The sequence below is a fragment of the Rhinolophus sinicus genome, linkage group LG05 (assembly GCF_036562045.2).
Source record: "Rhinolophus sinicus isolate RSC01 linkage group LG05, ASM3656204v1, whole genome shotgun sequence".
NCBI classification, from domain to species: domain Eukaryota; kingdom Metazoa; phylum Chordata; class Mammalia; order Chiroptera; family Rhinolophidae; genus Rhinolophus; species Rhinolophus sinicus.
In genome coordinates, this window is record NC_133755.1 from 162783595 (window position 1) to 162805372 (window position 21778).

General features: G+C 32.0%; 1 long non-coding RNA gene across 1 annotated transcript in view; it reads right to left on the minus strand.

The window, feature by feature from the left end:
• The window catches only part of LOC141566993 (uncharacterized), a 650611-nt gene that overhangs the window by 92487 nt on the left and 536346 nt on the right, over positions 1-21778 (minus strand). Inside the window, exon 4 of the long non-coding RNA XR_012496957.1 lies at positions 14035-14140. This is a non-coding gene — a long non-coding RNA (uncharacterized LOC141566993). The remainder of the gene's footprint in view (positions 1-14034; positions 14141-21778) is intronic.

Here is a 21778-nt window from a genome sequence, read left to right on the forward strand (position 1 = left end):
AAAATATCCATATAAACTTCTAAAATTTCCACTTAGTGTGGTTCCACTCTTCATGAAAAATATTCTTTATATTTTATGCTGTAGATTAGATATGATATATTATATAGGATTGAACAAACAGATATAGTCATGACCATAGTATCATTATGAATTCAACTGAAAACTGAGATCTTGGAGTAGAATTCACAGAGGAGAAACTTTCAGCTTAAGAAAGACTGAGCACCTCCAGAATGTAATATTCTCCTAGAAAGCAGAAAAGTACAGCAAACATTAATATCCCAATCTCAATTTGACAAAAAGTAATTCTTCCAATGACTAATGAATTGAATGGTCAAATTTCCAAGAATGAATGAATATAATAGCATTTCTCAATTTATCAATTTTTTTCAGTTATTAATTCACAAAAATATTTGTATAGCAATTTATATTTTTTCTGACATCATCCAATTGTCATTTTACTTGGAAAAAATGTGTGTGAATTTTGCATTGTGGATGTTGTTCATATGACAAGGTCAATGATTTTATAAATGGCAGAACATGTCTCATTATCATAATATTTTCATTCTCACCTACATTCATGTTTTATTTATTTATCTTTTACTATTGTGGTGGTTTACAAATGTCTAAGCATATGCTCAATTATCATCTGGCTGGACTATTTTAGAAAGAATTCTTGAATTTAACTGAATACTGACTATACAACTAGCAACATTTCAACTAAATTTATCTTCTATTATGAGTTCTTCTTTCAGTGTTCTTGGTAATTATTTATAAGCACTTGCCTGTTTTATCATCCTTTGAAAAGATGACTTAGGAGCATGACCATGTCTAAGTCCCTGAATATTTATATTTTCTAAAATCTGTAGCTGCTTGTTATGGCACTCAATAAGGGCTCAATGAATAGGTCTTGCTTCACTCACTAATATCTGAAACTAGAGCATGAGGTATATTTGACAGGCTATGTCTACAAGTATGTTAACCCGTTAGGAAAATAACCAGCTGGGTGTGGCAAATCATGCAGGGAACAGAGTAACAAATTAAATTTCACATCCTAATTGTCATTTTATATATATATATATATATATATATATATATATATATATATATATATATATAATCAGTCAATTGCTCTTTTATTTTAATTTTCCCATTCGTTGTGTGATTGTCATGTCATTGGACTACTCAATGGATCATTTTTAATAAATTAATTGGTCAATTTGAAAAAATATCTGATTCAAAATCTTCTTTAAAAGAAAAAAATTCCCATAGAATTAATTGCTTACAGAACTGATTACATCATCAAATAAATTTAACCTGAGGTAGACATGGCCTGTGTCTCCGCTGTCAGACCACTGAGATCCAGAAGGGAAATTAGAGGAACTAGGAGCCCTAATAGAATGGTCACCTTTCTCTGTTTCTTTGTGAATTCCTCCTTCTTTTTCCCGTATTCCATTCATATCTCTCCCTTATTTCCCTTCTCCTGTTGCTTCAGAAGATTGAGAAATAAGACTCTTTAGTACTATATTTATAGAATATAGGGAAAATAAGACATGCTAAAACAAGATGTCCCCACCATTGTTGTTCCATCAGATATACAACATGGGAGAATCATGATAAGGACATATGAGAGGAAGGTAGTGATTGTGTGTGAGGGTGACCATTTACCTGTTAATAAAGCACTTCAGCTATACTTAAGTAGAAATTGGGTTTTTGATTTACTAAGAATTATAAAAATCCCTTTTTATCTTCATAAGATTCTAGACCTGAGAAAGTAAACAGCTATTTATTGAATTGTTAAGATAAAAATGACTCTCCTCAAAAAAACATTAATGAAGAAAAAATATATATATTGTACTAAGGTTGGAAGGAGCCCATGGAGGGCAATGAAAGAAAGTTTGTTGTTTTTTCTTTTCTGTTTTCTTCTTTGTCTGTTAAAATGCCCAAAGGAAGCAGTTTTACTGTCTTTCCAATGTGGAAATGATGATCAAGCCCATCTTATTTTTGTCTCTAGCCTGTGATTCCTGACATTTTGCACAGTCTAAATATAAGTAAAAAAACTGAAGTACCTATTGAAAAATCCAGTCTTCAAAATATAGTTCTACACAGTATGTCTAGAACACATGTGTTTGAGAAACTGAAAGATAAGTCGTCTGACAAACATTTTTGTAATTTCTTTTTTTAATGAAGAAGCAAAAAAGCAATCTTTGAAGAACAGAATGATATAATTTTAATTCATATTGCCTTAATGGCTAAAGACCAGAGGCAAAATAAACCAAACAGGAAGAGAAAATAGTACATATGGGTAATATGACTTGGGTAATGTTACTAAGAAACCATAACTTTTGACTTTAATAACTTTAATATGATTCAATTTTCAATTTTCACATTATAATGACTCACATTCCTAATTATCACATTTTTCTGCATATCATATTCTTGTTCTTGGGATTGTTGCTAGCACTATTTCCTGGTTAGCACATTTATTTAATTTTTGTCTCTTAAAAATATCTAAACAGCATTTCAGTATAGTAATTTCCCAGCCATATTTTATATTCTTTGCTTTATAAAAAAACATGATTTTAGAAAGAATGCTAAAACTCCCAAACATCTTACATCTTAACAATGTTTAGAGAATTTTATTTTTTCACTTTTATTCATATGCACTTATAATTTATTTTAAATGGCCAACGTAATCAAAATAATTAAACATATTAAGTAATCTATTTTCTACTCTCAGTCTCAGTTTTCCTATGATTTGTACACTTTTAAAGAAAGACAATCTTTGATTATCTGTGCCATATGAAATAATATGGATTATTTGAAATAAAAAGTAATTATCTAATTTCTTTTTTAATTTACTTATGGAGTATATATTACCTCTGAATCAGATTTTCCTTCTTAAAATTCTTAAGGCAGGAGTGTTTAAAATATGTTTTTAATAAAATAGCAGCGATAACTATTATATCAAAATCTCACACAGGACCCCATTTATGAAAAAGATCAAAGGAGAGTTGCTCTGGATGAATAAGAGGGCCATATTCCACTACATGATTTTCTACTTTTCTCTGGAGTAGCTTGTGAAGATACAAAGTTAACCGAGTGTTACACAAAATACTGTTAGAAAATCAGTCTGTTGGCAAACTTAAAAAAAGAAAAGAAAAGAAAGGATTTTCTTGGCTTATAAACCAAGAAAAAGAGCATTGCTATCCATGCCCCACAATCTACTTCTCAACCCACCTGATCCATCCTAGGCTTCTTTAAACACTTCATATTTATCTCTCATCATATTTTAGATTTTATTAGTTATATGTTTCTTTCCCTCTAGTTTGGTCTCTTAATAAGTTCAGACAGTATCCACAGTGGGTTTTATATCTCTTTTGCCAACACTATGTTGGAAACACACTGAGGACTCAGGAAATGTGCTAAATGAATAAATTGATGAACCAATAAACAATTAACTCAATAAATGTGTAAATTTAAAAATGAATGAAATATGTATTAATCAGTAAAATAATAGTCATAAGAAAATTATTCAGTAATACTAACTGGCTACTAATAATCCATTTGTATACAATTAAACTTACCCACATTTTTGCTTGTGCATATGTAGCCTCAATAAAAAGGATTCCTTCTTCATGTGTAAACAAATCCCTTCCCAATTTGGATTTGTCATCATTTTATGTTTGTAAGAACATGTTTGTTATACATTATCCTTCCTTTTTCTACTTTCAACTTTTTCTCCACTGATTATTTACCTCTGGAAAGTAAATATATTCAAGTATGTTTAAAATTAAACACACACACACACACACACACACACACACACACACACACTCCGGAAACATGTTCCTTTAAATCATTACCACTTTGTCTCATCATTCACAGTCAAGCATGTAATAGCCTTGTCTACTCTTTCCATTATCACTAATCCACCTATCATTTATTTTCAATTGCCTGTGTCTTACCCATTATCAAGACAATGTGTTATTTTTGCCTAGATAAAAAATAATATGAATAATAACAAAAATTATCTTGATAATGACAAAAATATGTTACTGAGTACTTCCCATGTATCAGGTACTGTTTTAAGTACCTATTTAAGTTACATTTTAATTTAATAGTCATGGTAACTCTATGAGATAAAAACTATGATTAGCTCCCTTTTGTGAATGAAGACACTGAGACAAATACAGCTTAAACACATAGCTTAAACAGATCACACAATATTAGTGGGTGAGTCTGGATTTGAATTCAATCAATAGGCTCCAAAGCCCACACTTTTAACCACAAGAATTTAGTGACTATCACCAAAGGTTAGAAAGATCTTATGTGACTTCTTTCCAGGTCTAACAGGTTGATTAAATATTTCCTCCTCCAAAAAAATATTCAATTTTTTTAAATTTTGGTGAAAATTTATTTCCTCTTAATACTTTTTTTCTCTGTTTGGTTATTCTTTTTAAACATTTACTCACTGCCCATTAAATATTGGTGTTTGTCAAAGTTATGTCTTAGGCTCTCTTTTCTTCTTATTCCACACACTTGTTTTCTAGTAAATCTCATTCCGTTCAGTGGCCTCAATTACCATCTCCTTGTAATATACTTGAAAATCTATGGCTTCTATTCATTCCTATTTATAAAACTAAAGATGTGTATTAATAGCCTCAGAACATTTCCAACTGGATATTTCATGGTCTTTAATTCTAAACGTCCAAAGCTGACTAATAGAAACAAAAATTAGAATGACCATAATAAAAATATTTAAGATTATAGAGAACTAGTTGGACAATTTCAGTAAAGAATTAGAATGTATGCAAAAATAAAATAAGAATTACAGAGATGGAAAATGCAGAGATAGCTTAATGCTTGCTACTGGGTCTTAGAAAAGACTGGATGCCTAACCATAGTATTATCAGGTGATCATTTAGCCTGATATACCCATAATTAACAGGGTGTTCATCTGACCCATAGCCAAAAGTTGGTCATGCACTGAAAAAAATGCATCAAGTGAAAATAGTATATAATAAACTAAGTTCAGGCAAGTCTGGAATGCATATGCAAATTGTCTAAAAAAATAAATCACACTTCCTTGTCACTGATTCCTGCTACACTACCTCCTCTCCCTCCAACACTACCTATGCCTTTATGGTCTTTATAATTAATTGACTGAAGAATTATAAACTGAGCCTTATTTTTAAAAAAAAGAAAAAAAGAAGGAAAAAAAAAGGACCATCTAAAATTAAATGCCTGCAGCATTAAAATGCTACTCTGGGGTGATTTTTAAGCAGAATGATAAAGAAAAATCATTCCAGCAGGAAGAATTTTGAGCAGTACACCCCCCCCCCCCGCCCCACTTTCATTGGCAATGATATTTGTCTAGAAGTACAAATGTTCTCTGACTCATAGGCAGTTGCTAACAGTTTGGCTGAAAGGTCAGAGCCTTGGAAGGAATAGTTTGGAAAATTGGAAGTCTGGAGAAGAGGTATGAAGAGAGAGCTTTCAGAATTAGCACAGATTTTGGAGATATTTATGTCTCAGATGAATAATCACCAAAGGACATTCCCTGCAGAGAAGGCTCTTAATAATCAAATAGACACAATTACACTGGTGGATGTTAGTCAGCTTCTTTCCCAGGCCACCATAGCACTTGGTCAGTGGGTCTGTAACAGTGTTTATAGTGTCAGAAATAGAGTCTGTTAATAGATTAAAAAATATTTTTTCTTTTACGAAGGCTGAGCATGCTATTACTAATGCTGAGTGCCTACTATGCCAACAGAGAGGCAAATCCTGAGCCCCAGATATGGGACCATTCCCCAGAAGTACAAGCCACACTTGGTGACAGGTTGCTTATATTGGACGTCTTCCTTATAAAGGGGTCAGGATTCTTCCTCACTGGGATATACACACATTCTAGATTAGATTTGCCATACTTGCCAGTAATGTTTCTGTCAGCACTACCATCAATGGACTCATGGAATACCATATCTGCCATCATTATATGCCACCTAACATTGCTTCTTATTAAGGAATTCATTTCACAGAAAAGGTAGTTATGCGACTGGGTCATGCTCATAGATTTCACTTGCCTCAGAATATCACTGAAAAAAAAAAATGATTGTCTAATAGAAAGATGAAATGGCATCCTAAAGATTCAAACAGAGTGCCAGTTGTAAGACAATGCCCAACTGAACCAGAAATCATTGATAGTTGTTGTCTGTCATATTGCCAGAATATATGGGTGTGAGAATCATGGAGTGGGAGGGACTTTTCTCACTACTGTACCTAAAAACCCATTTTTGGAATGTTTGCTTCTTAGTCTCAACAACTTCAAGTTCTTTTACTGTGGAAGTCTCCACCCCGCCACCCCCCCAATGGAGGACTGCTGCTCCTCAGCAATACCACACTGGTTCCATTGAATTGGATAATGAAACATCCATATTGCCATTTTGTGCTCCTTTTGACACTGACCCAACACATAGAGAATTAGGTTACTCTTCTCGTTTGACTGATTGGTCATGATTATAAAATAGATTTGCAGTTGTACAATGGGCCAAAAATGAATATTTATGGGACCTATGGGAGCATCTGCAGGTACCTCTAAGTACTTTCATATATATATAGTAATAAAGATTAATAATGGGGTAAACAAAGAAAATAGGACTTTTGAGGACTCATTTCTTTCAGAATAACTGTTTGAGTCACCTACCTACTAAAATCTTTACCAGCTGATATATATATTTTTTTTTTCCCAAGAGCAGGAGAGTATGGAAAACATTATAGAAGAAAAAAAGTTAAATAGTAACAAAGGTCATTTCCAGTTACTGAAATATAGACTATAGTGATTTTATACAGTTGTTCTTTACCTGTTATACATATAATTATTAGTGTATATTTAGTTATATTTTATTTTTCCTTCCCCCTTTTTATTTTATATAAATAAATTGGTGGTTAATTCTAGAATATAGTCTTCAGGTAGCAGAATATTCAGTACAAATGTGTCTGAACTTGATTAGTGATTAAGATAGCCACTGATGACTATTGGGACAGTGGGTCTCATCATTTTGGTGAGAGGGAAAGGACTTTACACTTGTTTATAGGATAACACATTTTATTAAATGAAATCAGAGTCGTTTATATGAGGCATATCATGTGAAATATGTGTTTGCAAACTGAAGAGTCAGAAGGGTCGACCATGCCCATTATTAAATGCCTCTCATCTCCTAATTCACCCTTCTTTCTTTGTGGTACTAGAACTGGACCTCATAGACATTTCTCCTTTGCCAACTTTCCTTAAGAGAGGGTCCTTGAAAGACACGGTAAAACCAGATAAACCAGAAGCCCCTTCCTTCCTGTATCTGGTGTGTTGTTTTTCTACATGACAACTAATATGATAGCATCTGGGAAGCCTAGTAACACTCACTTCAGCTGTCCACATGGACAAAATGTGGCCAACAACTAGGATGTTTCTCTGTCAACAAGCAGGTTGCTGCTGGAGAACAACTCTAGTCACGCCCTCCAGAAAGATTTTCCACTACTATGTGGCCTTCATGAACTCCAGCAAGTGTCTTTGCCACTGATAATCTGCATGTTCTTATGGTAGCCATGTCCTTGCCAAAAATATCTGAATCTCTGCATTAATAAGGAACCTCATCTAAGTTCATAGTTCCTTCATTGTTCACTCTGTCTCTCAACCCTAGAGGTAATAGCCGTTCTCTGTATTTGCCACTTCAGAACCACTTCATATTCTTTTTTTAACCTCTTTTAGTAGTTAACAAGTGTTAAGGTTAAATTCTTTCTGCTTCAATTACTAGTATGCTTTCTATTTCCTAGCTGTCTCCTGATACAAATACTAAAGAATTTCCTCTGGAAGAAATAAATGGTCCTATAAGGAAGCACAGGAACCAAGAAGAGCATGGGAAGCATGAATATAAATGCATACAGACTGCACGATAATGTCCTATGAAGTTTCTAATATATGATGCAATAAATTACATTCCAATTATAGCACAAAAGGTGGAAGGAGGATTAATGCAGCTAAGCGATTCTTCAATGCTTGCATTTTCCAGGAAGAGGGTACTATTTTTTATTAGATTTTAATAAGAGATGCATATTGTACTACAGAAGATAGACCATAAAACAATATCATAACTACATAGTAAAAAAAAAACTATGGAAGAAGAAATGCTGATAATAGTAATAATAATAATAATAATAATAATACCAAAAATTCTTGGTAATTACAGAAGAAGCTGATCATGTAGAGAAAAAGGAGCAAATATATCAGACAGAAATAAAAAAAACTCAGAGGATGTTAAACATAAACTCAGATACAATAATTATTAAAGTTAAATGGATTTTAAAACTCCATTTAAAAGACAAATATCACAATGCTGGAGTCAAGTAAAATCAAACCCCAACTCTATACTGATTTCTTCAAAAGTCAAGAACAGAATTACACATAAGGTAAAAAAATAAAAATTAAATACATAAATAATGGACAAGCAATGATATCTGAATAAATACTGACAATTTCAGACAATAATGGGACATTTCAAAATGAAAAAGGATTCAATTCTGCAGATTTAAAATTTTATAGACCAATTTACATTGCCTTACAATATATAAAGTAAAATTGATAGAACTATGAAAGAACTAAGCAAACTCACTCAGATAGAGGGAGAATGTAAAACACCACTCTCAGCATATGACAGGAAAAAAAAAATTAGAAAAAGGCATCTATAAAAATCATGTTTCCTGTATTGTATAGATAACCTTAACGAGTTTAAAGAAATTCTATCCTTAGTTACCTTTTAAAAAATAATAATACATATTGAATTTCACCTAATCAACTTTCTGCATATTTTGAGATGATTTTTATCATTTTCTCCTTTAATTTTTTAATGTAGTAAATCCAATTATTGAGTTTTCATTACTGTTAAACCAACCTGGAATTTGAACAGGTTGTATGAACATAAATTGATAATTATAATATGATATTTTTAATGCATTGAATTGACTTGTTAATTTATTTATGATATTGCATCTATATTCATAAAACTAGCCAATATTCTCCTTTATTCTCTTCGTCTAATATTATATTAATATTCTGCTTGTCTCATAAATTGAACTGAGAAGTATTCCTTCTCTTCTATTCCTTGGAAGAATTTGTGTGAAATTATAATTGACTCCTTCAATGTTTGAAAAAAGTTCCTTAAAAACTTTCTGGTACTGACAATTTATTTCAAAATAAATTTTTAATAACATTGAATTGTTTAAATGATTATTAAATTATCCAATTTTGCATTTCTTCTTTAATAATTTTTGGTACATTGTATTTTTCCTGGGAATTTAATTTGTTCTTCTGACTATTAAAATGGATTGGTACAACATATTTCAACATCCTATTATTATATGTTTATGCTCTGCAACTTTTCAAATTTATACAGCTTTACTATTCCTAGTAATATTTTTGTCCTTGTTATCTATTAATTTTGCTAGAGTTTTGATTACAATTTTATTAAAAATGAAAATATTTTTGCCTTTGTTAATCATCATTATTATACAGTTTTCATTCTACTATGTTACCATTTGCCCTTTTCTTTAGTGTCCTATTTTGTTTGAATTATTCTAAATTCTTAATGTCATTGCTAGCTCACTAGTTCTGAGCTTTTCTACATTTTATAAATTTTTACCCAGTATTTTTTTTTTTTTTTTTTGGTCACTTCTTAGTATTTCCCAAATTTTATAATGGTTCCTTCTTTGGTCCATGAGTTTATTTTTTATTACACAATACTATTTCTAAAGTGCTCAAGTCTTAAATGTACAATTTAATGGATATTTGCAAATTTGTGTACATTTAACAAACACTTAGATTAATATATAAACTATTTGTAGTAGCCCACAGGTTTCCTAATACCTCTTCCCATTTGATCTCAACCCCAAACCTCCCCCTACTCCAGTATATAATCTTTTAATCCAACTTTTTTGCTTATCATTTCATCTGTGAGATCCATCCAACTCCTTGCATGTAGCAGTCATTTAATCTTGTAGCTGTACAGTAGTTCATTGTATAAAGATACCATGATTTATTGATCAACATTATTGTTATTGAAAACTTAAATAATTGTTAGTTTTTTGATTCTTAGTCATAAAGCTTCTATGAACATCCTTGTATATTTTTTTGGTAAACATGTCCTCTTTTTCTTTGGGAGTATTACTCTAAATATAAATGTAATTAGGGAATTTTTAGAACATAGAATGATCACATATTGTGATCAGGTAATATATTCTATATGTTTCTAAAATTATTTGGCATCGCTGATGCTAGTTTTATGAACTGCTCTATTCCCAGTTTTCATAAATATTTCTTGGGTACTATTACATTTTAAATATTCTCTAACTGGTGAATGCCGTTAATTCAGTCTTGTTAATCACGCTGTTAAAGTCTGCTATGTTATTTCTAACCATTTCCATCAACTTCATCTATTTCTACGGCATATATAAAAAGCATCCACTAAATTGGTAGATTTGGCCACATTTCCTTGAATTCTTGGCAAATTTTGTTGTAAATATTTTAAAGTTATATCATTAGCTGCATTCAGGTTTAGAAGTGTTAGCCTCACATAATAACCCTTTTTAGCTTTAGTCATCATTGTTTTACTTGTGTGGTTTTTAATCTGATATTGATTTAACTACAACAGAATTTTTAACTTAGCTATTGCTTAACATATATGTTTCTCATTTTTGAAATTAAAATTTCCATGCCCTTACGTTTTAGTCTTACCTCTTGAAAAAGAGTATATCGATAGATTACATGTTTATAACCCTCTGAAATTCTTCATTTTTGAAAGATTTTATTTCATTTTCATTTACTTTGATTAGTAATATGTTTGCATCTATATTATTTTAGCAGCCATTTATAATCTTTCTTTTTACCTTAGAGAAAACGTTGGAAAAGATTACATCTCAGGGAATTCCTGCATAAAAATATCGTATCTACACTACATATTGTGGATATAATAATCCAGTAACGAGGCCTGTCAGTTAAGTTCACAAACTCATCCTAAAAAAGTTCTACTTAGCTCATTGCTGAATATCACTACAGTCACCTTCAAAATATTCCCCTTGGGAAGCTATACACTGACACCAGCACCTAGTCCACCCTTCAAAGCATTTTTGGAACTCTTTTTCTAGAATGGCCATCAGAGCTGTTCATTGTGTTACCCTTGATGTTCTGAATTCCACCAAAATGACTTCCTCTCAATATTTCATTTATCTTCAGATAAAGAAAGAAGTCATTAGTAGCCAGATCAAGTGAATAGGGAGGTGTTCCAAAACAGTTATTTGTTTACTGGCTAAAAACTCCCTCATAGACAGTGCTGTGTGAGCTGGTGCACTGTCATGATGCAAGACCATGAATTGTTGGCAAAAAGTTCAGGTCACCTTACTTTTTCACGCAACCTTTTCCAAATAATAAACGTGGTTAACTGTTTATCCAGTTAGTACAATCAATAATGAACAATCCCTTTGATATCAAAAAAGGTTAGCAACATCATCACAAGTTTGTGAACTTAATTGTCAGATCTCGTAGTTGTTAACTGTTTTTGAATAAAGAGTAACATTTTTTTTTTCTGAGTCTGTTTTATTATTTGTGTTGATTTTTCCATCCTACGACTACTGTAAGTTAATAATGTACATAGTAGACACACCAATTGTTCTTCCTTTTTAAAAATTTTAACTTCCTACTTATTTTTTTTTAACCTTCCAAGTTGGCCTAACAGATTTGTCAAATAATTTCTACTATTTAGGATTTTAATAAGATTATGTACTTTAAAATATGTAAAATCATTCTGTTTTTTCCTATCCCCTTCTTAAACCTAAAAATGAATTTTCTCTTGAAAACAAAAGGCAAGTATTAATTTTCGGGTACGTTTCCAGACATTAATTTTTTTCTTTCTTCTTCAAAATTTTTTATCATTCATAAAAAATATTTAATTATTCTAATTGGATATTATTTGATGTTATTACAACATGAAATGGGTTGATATGGTTGAATGGTAAAACGACTAAAACCATAAACCAAAGCCATATGATTAAAATTATAGTCTAATATATAATTTCACACAGGAGTTTGAAAAGAACATTTTCTAAGTGATATGACAGGTTCAATATATCAGTTAGGAAACTGTCATGCACATGCATTTGTTACATGCTTTTTTTCTTAATTCTACATACACATAAAATTTATTTTGACATCAAATATAAAGAGTGAAATTTATCTAAAAAGTATAAAATGCGTGCTTGTTTTTTCACTGCACAATTATTCAAATTTATAATAAAAACGCAGGGTTTTCAATTTTAACTGAAATGTGACATTTCTGTGCTTGAATTCAATGATTGTTAAACAAGCAGAAGTTTTCTTATACATGTTAAAAGTTAAAAACTTCATCACAATGTTCAGTGCTTTCTTCTGACTGGAAGGATATTCTTATTTCACAGAAATATAGAACCTGTCTAGAGGTAGATTAATAACTTTAATCTTCAGTGTATGATCATACTACAGGTCCCAAAATGCTGCCTCTTCTTTTAAAGTCAAGCTCTCAGGCTGAACAAAAATGACAGAGAAAGGGTCTATTACTCAGTTAAATATCTGAGTTGAGAGGGAGGAAAAATACTCTTCAATGTTCTGTAGTTCTCCAGATGTTTTTCAATATGCTTTGGGCAAAGCAACAGCGGAAATATTTCAAGACTTTGTTTTGTAACATGATTTTAAAAATACAAGTGATTTTTCTGAAGACACAATTTTTCTACTTTTAAATTCAAAAGTCTTATCATTTGAAGTAAAAAAAAAAAAAAAAACTGCTAAGACTTGTTAAATTGGATCATGTGATGAAACATATCTGCCAATTAGGCTGGTTTCTGCAGCCATTTTTCTTCTTCAAAACACTCAGCAAAATATGGCCTACAATTTTCTTGAAAGTACTCCTATAATTTCCCTTTCAGCTTAAACATCCTGTTGGGAACACTTTCCCCATCAGACCACTAGATTCTTTTGTATTGCAGGAGGTGTGTATGTATGTTCTTTGCTAAGGTATTATACAATATTTAAAAGATTCCTGAGTGAGTTGGTATTGGCTTAATAAAATTGATTATTTTTGTGTGGATGGCATCATTCTAGATTCTTATCATTTCTTCTCCATGAATCTGTTTTGTTTTGTTTTTACATCAGAACCTATCTGTGAACAAAGACCTGTTTTATGACAATACTCTTCTTTGATAAGAGAGGTGAAATTCAAGGAGTCAATCATTGATGGGGCACCTTAGTGCAGATGTCAATGTAATTCCTCCAAGACAGAACTTCTGTTCAAGATATGAAGATCAAACATGAAATATATGTGCCTTTTGCTTGTTCAAGCCACTCTCTGCACAGAGAAAGTTACTGTGAATTTCATCATCATTTACAAATATTATAAATGTGACAGATGACGCTTACTAGTCAAATGTGTTGACTATCATCAACCTGGATAGTGAAGATCTTGTTTTTCAGTTTATTACATAAATCTCTTCAATATTCTATCACATATCAATACATTGCTGATCATGTGCCTTGAGAGTAGAATCTTTTCAAAATTCTCATTCAGCATCTTGTCTTAGCAATTTCCTCACTATATCTTACATGCTTGTATTATTTGTTTTTTAACAACTATGTGACTTATTCTCTTCTGAGCAATACTCTCTGCTACTAAATCACCTGATCCCTTTTTACAGGATTAATGTTTTAATGAAACATTTTAGATGCTAAAAGCCACATAAAATAATCAACATCCTCACTTGTCAAATAACTGTGATCTGTAAACATGTTTTTAATTTCTCTGGAAATATTGTTTCATTTGGAATCGTCAAGACACAAAGAAATATGCCAAGTTGGATCCTCAGCCCATGTAAAACCCACAGGTTCAAAGCTTTTATTGTAAATACAGATTGTATGCATCCCTCTCTGGTGCATGACCCAGAAGCTTGTAATTCTTCATCACTAACCTTACTAGAACTGTCCATTAGTCCAGGCCTTCAATCCTTCCATTTCACACCTCATCTTCAAAGATCACCACACTGGATAGGCAGATATATTTGCAAAACGCAAGAACTAATAAAATACAAAATAAAAGGGCAAATAGATCAGCAAATAAGAACATTAGGGAAAAAAAAGGAAGCATGATATAATTCTTGTGAAAAACAGCTGATGTACATAATTACAATATTTTGATCCCTTTACCCAATGCCAACAATGAGAAAGGCAAATTTCTTTACTGTCACTTTTGAAAAGTAGGGGTCCATTTTCTATTTCACCACTGTTTTTGAGGCCTAATCTTTATGAACATGTCTCTTATTTTATTTTCTCATCAATTGGTCATAAACTATATTTTATTCAGTCTGCAAAGAGGAAGAATTTCATTTCAATCTTTCTACAAAGATAATTGGAACTAAGAAAGTTATTTTCTCCATTTTTTAAGTTTTAAGTTTTAATTGGGTTTCTTGTTTCTCATTATCTCAGTGATGCATTCAAAGCTTGCTTATTGTTTGTTTGTTTTTCAGCATTTCTGTTATTTCAGTCCAGAGGAATCTCCATCCTGTAGGTATGTTAGTTCAAAATGGTCTTTCTATAAAGCAAACATTTCAGCATCACTTTCATGCCTGAAACTGTTTTCTTGATCACATTGCTCTGTTTTTTGTTTTGTTTTTTTCCAATTAGAGTTGACATTGCATATTATATTACTTTCAGGTGTACAGCTAGAAAGTAATGATTAGACATTTATATAACTTACAGAGTGATTCCCCCCCACCTCCCCGATAAGTCTAGTACCCACCTGGCACCATGCATAGTTATCAAAATATTATTGACTATTTTCCCTATGCTTTATTTTACATCCCCATGACTGTTTTATAATTGCCAGTTGGTACTTCCTAATCCCTTCAACTTTTTCTTCCAGCCCCCACACCCTTCCATCTGTCAACCATCAGTTTCTTCTCTGTATCTATGAGTCTGTTTCAGTTTTCTTTTTGTTTATTTTGTGTTTTAGATTCCACATATAAGTGAAATCACATGGTATTTGTCTTTCTCTTATTTCACTTAGTATAATACCCTCTAGATCCATCCATGTTGTAGTAAATGATAACATTCCATTCTTTGTTATGGCTGAGTAATATTCTATTGGCTACATGTACCATCTCTTCTTTATCCAATCAACTATTGATGGACATTTAGGTTGCTTTCATATCTTGGCTATTGTAAATAGTGCTGCAGTGAACATACAGGTGTATATATCTTTTAATTAGTGCTTTAGATTTCTATGTAAAAATATCCAGAAGTGAAGTGGAATTGCTGGGTCATAGGTTATGATCAAATGGCATTTATTCCTAGGACGCAAGGTTGGTTTAGTCTCCACAAATCGATTAATGTGATATACCACACAAACAAAATGAAGGATAAAAATCATATGATCATATCAATAGATGCAGAAAAAGCATTTGACAAAATCCAGCATCCATTTATGATTAAAACTGTCAGCAAAGTAGGAATAGAGTGAACATACTTCAACAAAATAAACACTATATAAGACAAACCCACAGCGAATATCATACTCAATGGTGAAAGCTAAAAGCATTTTTCTTAAAATCAGAAACAAGACAAGGATGTCCACTTTTACCACTTTTATTTACCATAGTATCAGAAGTCTCAGTCAGAAAAATCAGACAAGAAAAAGAAATAAAAGGCATCCAAATTGGAAAGGAAGAAGTAAAACTGTCATGATTTGAAGATGACATGATACTATACACAGAGGGTACCAAAAATGTATACACATTTTAAGAAAGGAAAAAACTATTAAAATTGCAATACTTAATCTACCAATAACAAAAGATGAATACAAGTCACATTTGACTTCCACAATTACAAGAGGTGCTCAAAGTGGTTACCATCAGAGTCTAGACACTTCTGATTATGGTGAACTACTGCTTGAGCAATGTTGACCAAAGTGTCTACTTGTATACATTTCTTGGCACCGCTGATATATAGAACCCTAAAGATTCCACCAAAAAACTATTAGAACTCATAAATTAATTCAGTAAAGTAGCAGGATACAAAATTAATAAATTAGAAATCAGTTGCATTTTTATATATCAATAATGAACTATCAAAAAAAGAGAAATTAAGAAAACAATCCCACTTACATCCGATCACATTACTCTTAAATTGCAAACTCCTTTACATGCGTTGCAAAATTTCCTGTGATCTGGCCCATGATTTTCTCTCTTGTCTCATTGTTTTCTATTGCCCCTTTACCACCACTCATTATTTCCCAGCATTCTAGGTCATTTAAAATATTTCTCTCTCTGCTTCATTTATCTTTTCCTTAGCCCTTAATTGGCTCATGCCTACATAATCTCCAAGTGTTTGCTGAGCATAATTTTTATCAAGAACCCTTGTCTAGTCACTCCTATAATGGATTTCTCACCCATTTCTAGCCACTTCCCTCCTATAAACTTCCCCTTAGAGAATACAGCCAAAACACATAATGTCCACCTATTTAGTTAGGTGTCTCCTAAAGTAGGAAATAACCCATTGAGAATAAGATCATTGCATATTTATTCAGCATTTCCCCCTATAGCTTAGCACAATACCATAGTATAGGAGGAACTGATGGTGTACAGAATAAACAAATGAAGTATGTTAATTTTTTACTCATTATGGACCAAAGAATAGGCATGTGTATGTGTGTGTGTATGTGTGTGCCTGAATAATGTTTAAGCTAAAATTGTTGATCATGTAAAATGACTTAAAAGACATTTCCTGTCATCATCATCAATATTAAAATTGTTTAAATTATTTTTCTAGCATATCCTCTAAACTTTATTCTGTTTATTGACATAAACTTATAATTATAGTTTTCAATCTCCTTACTCTATAGAAGATTTACAGAAGTCTTATTGTTATCATAAAGTTAGCCTATATATGTGTGTATATATATATGTATCATATATATATATATATATATATATATATATATATAATAGCATATATAGATATATAACTGTTAACGGTGAATAAACATAACTCATTAGGATAGAATCATAAAGAAAAAATACTTTATTCTCATTATTGCCTGGAAATCTACTATATCACATTTTTTTTTCTTTTCTCTGGGCAAAATCTTAGTTAGACAGACTTGATAACATTTTCTGTTTTTTTCTGGGACAATAAGTCTTATAGGTATCTTCATTCCAGGAAAATTCTCATTTTGATAAATTGCCTTTTTCAGTTGAGCCTTTATTTCCCCCCTCCCTCAGCACAGGCCTTCTATAAATTATAAATATAGTGAGTATAAGGGTTGTTGTCAGTTTCCTCTCCTTTTCCTAATCTTGTGCTAATATTGTTGTTGCTGTTGCTACACTCTTTGGCTCAGTCCCCATTCCCAACCCACTAAGTTGCCCAAAGTTGAGATAGAAGAGACAAAACAGGGGTGGAGATTTCAGATAAATAAGAAATACCATATCAAATGTGCTCCAAATATCAAAAACATTAAGTCTCTAGGTCTAATAGGAAATGTAGTATTGTCGGGAATAAGAAAGTTTCAATGAAATAGGAAGGAGACTTTCTTGTGGAAAATTGTATTTATAGCTGTCATATTTTTGGCCTATTTTTGGCAGGAAAGAATTTTCATTAAATATCACTATGACTCTCTCCTTTTCTTGTCTCTGCTTCTCTCTGACTATTGGAATCATTGTCAGAAAGTGTTTCCCTCAGAAGCTCCCATATTTCACGACAAAAATATTTTCCATCAAAGATATGCTTAGGTATGCGCTATTTCATCTCAAGTTCAGAACTCACAGTCTAGTCACATATTTAGTGCAGTAGGTATAAATCCCAGTAGCAATAAGCTGTGAAGACGGAAATATATTTTTAAAATGTAGCTTCTTTCTGAACCACATATTTGGAGAGAAGAAAAGTATTACTGCACAAGAAAATTAGATGAATGTGTTAGGAGTTTTAAGCAGACAAGTCAATCAATATCTAATCACTACCTGGTGGTAGAAGTAAAAAGAAAAAGATTTCTATTGGAAAACTACCACATTTTGGGTGGAAATTTATTGTTTTCCTTTGCTTTGGTTGAAACTTATAGAAAATAATACAATACAAAACGGCTTTCAGAGGTCTAAATCTTTATAAGTTAGGAAAACATTGAAGTAATTAACGTCATCATTGAAAATCAATATTTTGATTTTAGAAAGTACTGGGATGTTTTTGATTGAAACTCTCAGAAACCCCCAAGTGAATCTCTAAACAATAAGGAAATTTGTACTTACATTGTTTAGTGTTTGGACAATATCCAACATTATTGACTCAGTGGCTCAATATTCCATTAAGGACAGATTTTACCCCTTCCCTCCTCCCAGCCATGACATTGTTTTTTTGTTTGTTTGTTTGTTTGTTTTTCCCTCAAGATTGTGGCAATTTGGATGCAGCCATTCAAGATATTCCTTAAAACACATCAGTCATCCAGAGTGTTATTTTTTACTACGATTCTCAGATAGACATGAGACATAATTTTCAAGAAAAATCTCCCCCTTCCTCTTACATGAATTTGGCCAGAATAGGTTTGTATGCCTATTTCTAATCATGAAATAGCAAAGGACACACTGTGATTATGTTGTCCAAATGCTTATTTTCTTAAAGGGCATTGATGAATCAAATTAAATATAGATATTAATATCAAATCTTTGGACTTCAGCTACAAATCTCATTTTTTTGAGTTCTTGTTTGAAAGAAAAAAATAATTGATTAATCATGTGTTAGACTAAAATTTCAAAAATATGCTCTTCTCAGCATTGTTCTGACTGACTTCATTATGTGATTCTACTTCTGTTTTGAAATAAGAAACAAAACAGTTGCCTTTAATGCTGATGTAACAGTAACAAGCCTCCATTTCCCAAAGTTTTACAATTTTAACACTCCTTCGTGGTATTTAGTCAAACTTAATGATTTTTCTTTTTACAAGTATAATAAATATTCCAATAAACTATCATAAATCAATTAAGCATCTACAATTTGACTCATAAAATTATAAAAAGTCACAGGAAATTCTGAAATTAAAATGTAAATCATCTAAAATTATGATAGAATATTCATTCCATGAACCATTTACAGAGTCAAAATCATAAAATGTCTCCACTTTACTATGAAAAAATTTCACTTTATGGTTCACAAGGAAATTTATGTCTAAATACACTGAAATGAAAATACCACGTATTGGCTATCTATCTAAACTGTTTTGCTGTCCTTAGGGTATTTGTGAGAAGGAAAGAAATTGGCATTAGTTGTTTCACCCTTGAGCATCTTATATGAAAATTTGATTATCATCGTAGAGCTGAATGATTAACCATCATGAGTTTTTCCTATATTACAGCTATATAAATAAAGGTGGAAAATGTCTATTATTCTAGCAATTTGTTTCTGTTAATGTACAATTTATAATTTTAAGTGAATAAACATTTTGGCTATTTTAGTCTGCTGCCCACCTCTATAACCATCTCTAGCCATCTCATATCCAAATGAAAAAAAAAAAAGTAACCTCCCCCCGGGATTAAAATGTAAAATGCATTCATATGTCAATAGTTAGTAGGGAAAGAAACATTTCAAAAGCATGTAGCTTATATAAATTCTTGTGATAAATTTTCCTTTACACTATTTTGTATTACCTAATGAGGATAAACATGCATAGGTCTACAGCTGTAAAAATAGTCAAGAGATGGTCAGTGGCCTGCAAACCCAGGAAGATGAAAATATGTCTTATGTAAATAATTTCACATAATCTGCTTTCCCATCAATATGCTTCCTTCACATTTTTAAATTTAAAATTTCCAGTATAGTAAAGCATATTCTAATAGAGTAGATTGCACCTGTTCCATGTGCCTCAAGGATCAGAATTAGAATATATTCCTTTTTGCCAAATAATAGAGATGTGTTTTAATACTTCTGGAGTCTAATATTTCCTGCACATGAAACATGTCCTGAATGATACAGTCACTAGAAGGAAAGGGATACAGGATTTTAACAAATCATATAAGGATTGTACTGGGTGAGTTTGAAAGTCAGATGTTAAAATAATCTTAAAATAATTTGAGAAGTACAAGATTAGGTCAGTGGGAAAAAATAACACTACCAAGACAACATTAGATGGAGATACCTTTGCAAGTTGGTAGAGAACTGAGAAAATGAAATCATACACAATTGATTCTCATTATTTATGGCAGTGATGCTGTATAAAGTCATGAGCAATGAGTTAGTGAATACTGAACCATTGCTCAGGTGAAAATACAGGATTAGTCTCCTGCAAGCCTCTGGTCACAACATTTCCATCAACCGATAAATACTCGTACATAATCTTGTTTTATGATTGTGTCTGTTTAAAGGTGCTGTATTTAATACATATTATTGATCCATCAACACTGACTGAACTCAGAGTCAACAGCACCAAAATTCATGTCTAAACGAAGCTTATCTGACCTAAATATTGTCTTCATAAAGCACATTCTTTCTTGGCTTCTTGTATTTAGGGACAAAATACAGCACTGTAGCATGATGCTTAAGGGCCATTTAAACAGAAAAATCACCAAAAAACAACAACAAAAAAAAAAAACATGGAAAAATCATATCATTAAACAGACTATAAAAAGACACTTGTTTCCAGTATGACAGTTCAGACAAGAAGGCAGAGAATCACTGTATTTGACCTTAACTGGGAACAAGCATGTAGGTCAACTCAACTTTTTGCCACTCTGTGCATATATATTATTACTCACAAAAATTGATTTGGGGGTTATAAATAAGTTTTGGAAGTAGGCAAAATTACAATTATGGAATTTGCAAGTCATAAGGATAGACTGAACCTCAAAAGGAGACAAAATAAAAATGGTTGTGATTTTGAACCTCCAAAAACAACTTTGATTTCAAACTAACCACTACTGCCAAAGATTGACACACAAATTATTCATTCTGCAGCAACAATCCGGGAAAGTAAATTACTCTATTTATTACTCTCATTGTTTAACCTCAAACTTCTACGTAGTGCTTAGCTTTGGTGATTTAGACTCTCCAGTGGCTTTCATACTTTAGTGTGCATCAAATTCACCCACAGTTTGAAAACACAAATTGTGGTGCCCCACTGCCAGGTTAGGGTGGAGCCTGAGAATTTGTAGTTGATGGTCCGGTGTTGTTCTGGAACCATGGTGAGAACCAATGGACTAGATTAAGTGTGAATCAGGAAGACTTTCTAACTTTGGTAAATCTGTACGACTGAGGCTCAAAAGAGACTGCATGGGCCTATTTGGCCCCTTTCCCCTAGATTCACCCGTCTCATAAGGTTGTGTTGCTCTCATGTCAAATACTGAAAAGTTAAATGAAAAAAGGAAAAGCCTGCCAACGAAAGAGAAATTTTATATGTTTTGGAGCAGAATCCACACTCCCTAGGTTTCCCCAGTGCATGGGATTTGTGCGACTTGGAAGGTTGCCCTATTTCACTACACCAGATTCATGGTGGTGCTGAGAAATATTCTAAAAATGAAATTGGAAATATATAAAGAAAATGAAATTGCAAAGTAACTAAATAGAGTTCAAAGTTGCCAAAAAACCAAATTAATGTGCCCATGGACTAAAGAGATTGTGTTCTCTCATGAACATATTGATGTTTCTAATCCTACCTAACATCCTGGACTTTAAAAAACTGCT